This window comes from Benincasa hispida, chromosome 11 (assembly GCF_009727055.1).
Source record: "Benincasa hispida cultivar B227 chromosome 11, ASM972705v1, whole genome shotgun sequence".
In the NCBI taxonomy this organism is placed as follows: Eukaryota; Viridiplantae; Streptophyta; class Magnoliopsida; order Cucurbitales; family Cucurbitaceae; genus Benincasa; species Benincasa hispida.
Genome location: NC_052359.1, coordinates 8,907,060 through 8,914,315, shown reverse-complemented (window position 1 = coordinate 8,914,315; position 7,256 = coordinate 8,907,060).

Sequence of the window (7,256 nt, the reverse complement as noted above, 5' to 3'; positions counted from 1 at the left end):
ATATCCTTGACTTCTTATATCTCTGGTTGCTTCGTCCCTCTAGTCTTCATGATTCTTGTGATGAGGATGCGATCCCAGGATATTTCTCGCTCATCATAAGTCGTTGTCAAGCAAACCACCAGCTGGCTGCCCGCATGGCGATTGGAGCAGTTCGTGTTTCGTTGAGCAGGGATTCTGTCCGGTGGTAGAAAATTTCCATTTGAAGGAGGTCTGGCAACCTATGTATTGCAGGAAATGCATCGGACCAACCTTTATAACCTCGCCCAGAGCTATCGCTGAGCGATTTCATCCTATCTTGCTTCAAATAGTTTTAATAAATTCTCTGTTGTTGGATATTTTGCTGTAGGTGCGGAAATACTTCTTCATAAACTTCTATACCACCTGCTCCCCAAAAGAAGTTGATTCTCTGGGTCGAGTGCGAATAAGCCCATTCCGTACCCTGATCACGAGTAGAGGATAAATGGAAACAAGCGTTAGCACCTAACCTCCTTCATGCAGAGATGTTTGGGAACTACACAATATGTATTGCAGATTTCAATAAACTTCGGATGGACGTCGGGGATACTCGCTCACGCCCTTCCTTCGAATCTTCACCACAGCCTGGTATATTTGCGCATCACCGTTTTCATTTCAAATCTACTTCCGATCTAAGGCAAGCTTCATGATTCCCGGATGGAAATCTAGAGCGTTGGCGATGCATAGATCTCTAATGGGTCCTATTGGATATTTTTCGATAGGAAGTGAGATTTTACCAATGAACATTGTTATTGTTTGGTGCTTTTCAGTCTCTAGCTCGCTCCGCCCATTTTCTTATATCGAATTGTGGTGTTGTTGTTGGTGTTCTCTGTACGTTCTCCTTCGACAATGTGTTCTTCTTCAATCTCTTCGGTTCATAGTAACGCCCAGAGAATTGAGAGTTTCTGGCAAAGAATTCCATAAAGAATTTTATCGTTAACATTATCTATTTTGGTCCGAAGTCCCCGGCAACGGCCCCAAAAAACTTTGATGCTTAAATTTTGAGGTTGTGAAAAATATGGATGATATGTGTTGATGAGATAGCATTGGGCATCTCAAGTTTTCCCCAGCGGAATCCAAGTGTTAAATTCCTTTGAGTTTCCTGGTAAGTTCTAGGGATCGAAACACAGCGACTTGTGAAATATGTTGTTGTTGGAGATTTTTATGAAAATTGCAATACCAATGAAATAAACAAGTGTTTGGTGGGTTGTTGCGTTGATGAAAATAATAATAAATGCGACAGAGTTTAGAAAGAGTTGGTAAACGGGAAATACGATGAATATACGGTGACGGGTTGAAAAAGGGTTTCGGCTAACACTCCCTAGGATGCGTTCATGCTTTGCGATCGTGCGCAACATGCATACAATAGTAAACCACTTCTCAGCGTGAATGCCACGGCTTCTAAGGCTAGAACGCATATGCGATAAATATGCGATAAGTCTACAGGGTATTACACATAACCTCATCTTATTTATGCGATTACAGCATGACATTTCACACAAATATGCGACCACATAATATCATTCATATTCTAGAATACATGCGATGCAGTTGCAAACAGGAGCTTATCTCTAAGTCCCTATTTCTTGTTTATTGCAAGTCTAATATTGCTCTTTCGAGAACCAAATTCTAACCTAGCTCTCTCGAGACATTAAGATTCCCTTCTTTAGATTCTCTCTCGAGTAACTCTAAAGGGTAATTTGGCACAACATATAAAACAAGACAATCGCAAGCAATGAGATTACTTCCTAGATCATCGTTAGCTTAGTTCCTTTCAACCCATTCAACTAGTTTAGCTACTCATGCGTATTAAGAGAGTGAGCAGATGTAGAAATAGAAACTTCCATTGAATAGATATAAGATGAAGTATGAATGACAATGCAAGTATACGTAAAGAGCCTGGAGCAATTTCTTGCCACCAAGTGTTACACTGTTCTACTCGTGCTTTAAAGATATTCTTGCTTTCGCTAGAGTCAACCCGTTCTCGTGTTCTTACGCCCAAGTTTTTCTCTCGAGCCACCTTGGACGATCTCCAGCATCACCACTTTTCTCTAGCTCTACCGTAAAATGGAAAAGAAAACTATGAACAGAGGTGTGAACTTGTAAAGTTGATGTGAAGTAATCAACTGCTTAACCCTTTCTTGAAGAATGCACTTGGTATTTGTAGGGTATCAAAGGTGAAAGGCGGCTTTTCTCTCCTGGTTGTACAGATGGGACAACTTTAATTCCTGACTGATATGCCGAATAATTGTCACCGATAAAGCTGGATGTACTTTGTGACGCGTTGTCGGCTGTCAACTTAATTTGGATCCGACTGTCGTCATCTTTTCTGTCCATCGATGCTTAATTGTCCTTTCATCGAATGCGTCCACCATGTTGCGGTGATTCTTCTTGGGTGAATGCTTGCAAACACGATCAACGTAAAGTCTTGTAGTGAAGTTGCGCTCGACCAGGTTTGAAGGAGGGAATGGTCTCATGAAATCAATCCCTCATACGTCGAATCGTTCCAACTCCAAGATAGTATTCATCGGCATTGCGTTCTTCCATGAAATATTGCCAGTGCGCTGATATCGATCACATTTTATTGTGTAGTCAGCAACATCCTTAAATAACGAAGGCCAGAATAATCCACTTTGTAAAACTTTGGCCACAGTACGTTGTCCTCCAAAGTGCCCTCCATAAGGTGAACCATGGCACTATGACAATATGCATTGTTGAGCAACATCTAGTATGCATAATCAAATGATTTGGTCTGCACCTCTTTTATACAGATTCGGCTCATCCCAATAGTAGTGTATGCATTCATTCTTGAGCTTCTTCCATTGATGGTAGGTGTAATCTTCAGGAAATTGTTCACAAACCAAATATTTAACAATGTTCGTATACCAGGGCAATTCTTCTATGCGAAATAGCAGCTCATCCAGAAACACGGCACTCACTCCAGATTCATTGCGGTCAACCTGGGGATTTTCCAGTCTGGACAAGTGATCCGCAACTTGATTCTCTGTCCCCTTTCGATCAATTATCTCGATATAAAATTCTTGAACGAGGAGAACCCATCTGATCAATCTCGACTTTGTATCCCTCTTTGCCATCAAATATTTGATTGTCGAGTGATCAGTATGAATGAGTACCTTGGTTCCCAACAAGTTTGCCCAGAATTTTTCCAACGCAAAAATCACAGCCAGGAGCTCTTTTTCAGTGGTGGTATAATTAATTTGAGCAGGGTTCGGAGTTTTACTTGTATATGCGATGGGGTGCAAAATTGTTTTCTTCTTTTGCCCTAGTGTGGCTCCCATCGCATACCCGTTTACATCGCACATGATTTCAAATGGCAGTGTCCAATCCGGCGTTATTAAAACGGGTGTGGTAATCAGCGCATCCTTTAAAATTTGAAATACATTTAGGCAATTGTTGTCAAATTCAAACTTTCTATCTGCCTCTAGTAACGCACTCAATGGTCTTGCTATCTTAGAAAAGTCTTTAACGAATCGTCTGTAGAATCCAACATGCCCCAAGAAGCTTCGCACTGCCTTCACATTGGTTGGAGGTGGAAGCTTTTCAATTGCGTCAATCTTTGTTTTGTCTACCTCCAACCCTTCTCGAGAGACCTTGTGTCCCAACACTATACCCTCTGTCACTATGTAGTGACATTTTTCTCAGTTGAGCACCAGGTTCATCTCTTCACATCTTTTCAAAATTTTCTCCAGATTGGCCAGACAGACTTCATAAGTGTTCCCATAAACGAAGAAGTCATCCATAAATATTTCTATTGAGTCCTCGAGATAATCTGAAAAGATCGCCATCATGCACCTCTGAAACGTGTTTGGCGCATTTCAGAGGTCGAACGACATGCGGCGAAAAGTGAATGTCCCATATGGGCAGGTGAATGTGGTCTTGTCTTGGTCTTCAGAAGCAATCATGATTTCCTAGAATACATGCGATGCAAAGTTGCAAAACAGAGAGCTATCTACTAAGTCCCTATTATTTTCTTGTTTAATGCAGTCTAATATTGCTCTTTCCGCACCTTGTACCAAATTTAACCTAGCCTCTCGAGAACATTACCAGTTCCTCATCTTTAGATTTTTTTTTCCTTCTTTATCGAGTAACTCTAAAGGGGTAATTTGCACAACATAAAACAAGACAATCGCAAAGCAATGAACTTCCTAAGATCATGTTATGGCTTAGTTTCCTTTCAACCCATTCAAGCGCTAGTTCTAAGCTAACTCATTTCAGTATTAAGAGAATGAGCAAGATTAAAATAGAACTATCCATTGAATAGAATAATAAGAATGAAGTATAGAATAGAGCATGCAAGTAGGTGAGAGTAAGCCTGGGAAGCAATTAAATCTTGCCACCCTGGAAGTGTTTACAGTCTCAAGTTCTACCTCGTCTTCGCTTTAAATAAGATATTCTCATGTCTTTGCGCTATCGAGTCAACACCGTTCTCTGTTCTTACGCCCCAAGTTTTTTCTCTTGGAGCACTTGGAAGCGTATCTCCAGCACACCACTTTTCTTCTAGCTCTATACCGTAAAATGGAAAAGAAACTATGAACAGAGGTGTGAACTTGTAAAGTGAGTTGAGTAATCAACAACTGCTCTTTAACCCTTTCTCTGAAGAATGCACTTGGTATTGATGTAAGGGTTCAAAGTGAAAGGCGGCTTTTCTCTCCTGTTGTCAGATGGAACAACTTTAATATGCCTGACTGAGTATGCCGAATAATTTGTCACCGAGAATATCCTTAGATAAAGCTGGATGTACTTGTAGGACCGTTGTCGCTGTCAACATTATATTTGGATCCGACTGTCGTCATCTTTTTCTGTCCCACCTCGAATCTTAATTGATCCTTTCATCCGAAATGCGGTCCACCATGTTGCGGCCTGATTCTTCTTGGTTGAATGCTTGCAACACGACTCAACGTAAAGTCATTGTAGTGAAGTTGCGCTCGACCAAACTGTATTCCTATGATGCCCATTCTTTTCGCATTGCGTTAACACGCAATTATTCTGCACAAAAATATAAAGCATCATCATTTAACTCTGAAACTTCATTGATAGTCGCAGCGAGGCCCCTCCTCGTCGCTCAGCAATAATTATTATGTAATTTTTTATTAGCTAACTGTGCAACATGGCGTTTTGCTAAATACATATTCGTGCTTAATCAATTGTGCAGAATCCATAGATTGTATAAGACAGTTAAGGCCGATGGAAATAGACGTTGCAATTTTCCGTGACCCTCTAAAAATCGTGTAACGTGTTTGAAGGCTAGTCTGATAATTGACCTAGGAGGGTTCTTCATAGACTTTTAGAATTAAACTAAGTGTTAAAATGTTAGTTCCTTGAACAAACGGTACACCATAAATGACCTAATAGGAATAACGAGTTAATTCTTGCGAAATAGTATTTATCCAAGATTTTCTCTGCTTTTTGCTTTAGTGGGAGTATTTGACTGCCCCTCGGTAGCACTTTTCTGATTATTTAAGTAAATCATTGCAAATAAATAATCGAAATTCGGGTATTAGTTATCTATCTTGCCTAACAACTATGATTGGGCTTTACAAAAGCTATTCACTAATAGAAATTTGTTTATATTTTGTCACAAATGACTAGCTCATTATTCAGTTATTGGCTTACTAATAAGCTTACTAGGGCACATTATGACTACATAGAATCAAATCAAAATATCAGATAACTGGTAAATCAGATGATTGCTGAGGTTCGTTTTAACTGAGGAATGTCCTTCCAACCCTAGCTAAAACGCAACCGAACTCTGTTTTGAGAAGCATATGACAACGTGGACAAGGGCAAATGAAAAGGTTTGGCTATATTCTGGCCAGCATATCTATGTTTTGGCAAGAACACAATCGTATGCCATACTGCTAAAAGAATTCATGGAATCTATGTACGGGGAATGTTTGGTACAGTCGTCCTCTCCCTTAGAATATGTTTCATCAAGTTTGTTTACAATTGTCAATATGAAAGATAGCGGCCTCTATTAGAGAACATGTGTCTTGGACATGATGGTCCCATTTCAATGTGGTATAATAAACAAAGTTGTCATATATGAGAAAAGTTAGGTTCGTTTTATTCTAGAGCCTCTTTCCGCAAGAGCTCCTTACAAGTTCTTGCCCAAATGTGATGATGATAAAATTAGAAATAGGCAAAATTGACCTCGCTCTTTCTCAATGAGCTATAGACTTTTTCAGTCGCTGCTTTTGGAAAAACTAAGGGACCAGAAAGCAAAGTTAATGTTTGCCATCGCAGAATAGAAAGACGATTTTCCTCTAAGATAAAGTTTGATTCTTCTTCATCTAAGACAAAAGTGTTTTCAGTGAAACGAAAGTAAGGGGGAAAAGCTTTTACTGACCCGCAAGGGCAAGTAAAAGTTGTCAACAACAAAGGAAAGTTATTATCTTCCTACACAGGAAGATTGGAACTGGACAGAGAAATTTGTTTTGGATATGTCGCCTAGAACTCATAGTTCATGTTAAACATTTTGATTATTTATCAATACACAATGACTTTGTTGATGTTTGCATCTTATTAATGAAATCCAATAAAACGCATCCTTGCCTATAGTCTGAATGTTTGTAATTTATGTAGTGACATAAACAGGATCAAGTTGAACGTATATAGCCCTAATGGCTAATAAGTATATTGGGATGAAATTAGGTATCTCACCTGGTAACACATAATTGGAATGGGCCCACTCTGTAGTAGTTACAGTTGGGGTTGATGTCCTAAAGTTCTCCTGTTTATAGTTTGTAACAGGTACCATACGAACACCCTGTGATTGTTAATCATATGAATATTTACATTCACAATCTTTATTGTTTTTGCTCATTTACTTGTTTTAAGTTGCTTTAACACCACAATCCAATAACACATACAATTCCTGGTTATCTGTATAGTAACTCAAGACATGGTATGTGGTGACATATCAAGTGATCAATGTCTTGAGTAATAAACCAAAATGGGTCCCTGTTAAGTAATATGAATAAAGAGGAAACCTTATCCGGTAATCTACGGACGCGATCCCACCTTTGTGCAATGGTCAAGAGTGATTGTGAACTTTCCCCGCAAATGGATCTGATCCTATCATTCGTGTTGGGAAAATGCGAGCGAGAGGGGCAATCTTATACAAAGTGTTTGTAATAAGATGCCTAACCAACGAAAGTGTTTTAATGTCTCGTTATATAACACCGGTTCATGACTAGAGACTATCACTTCATCTAGGATGA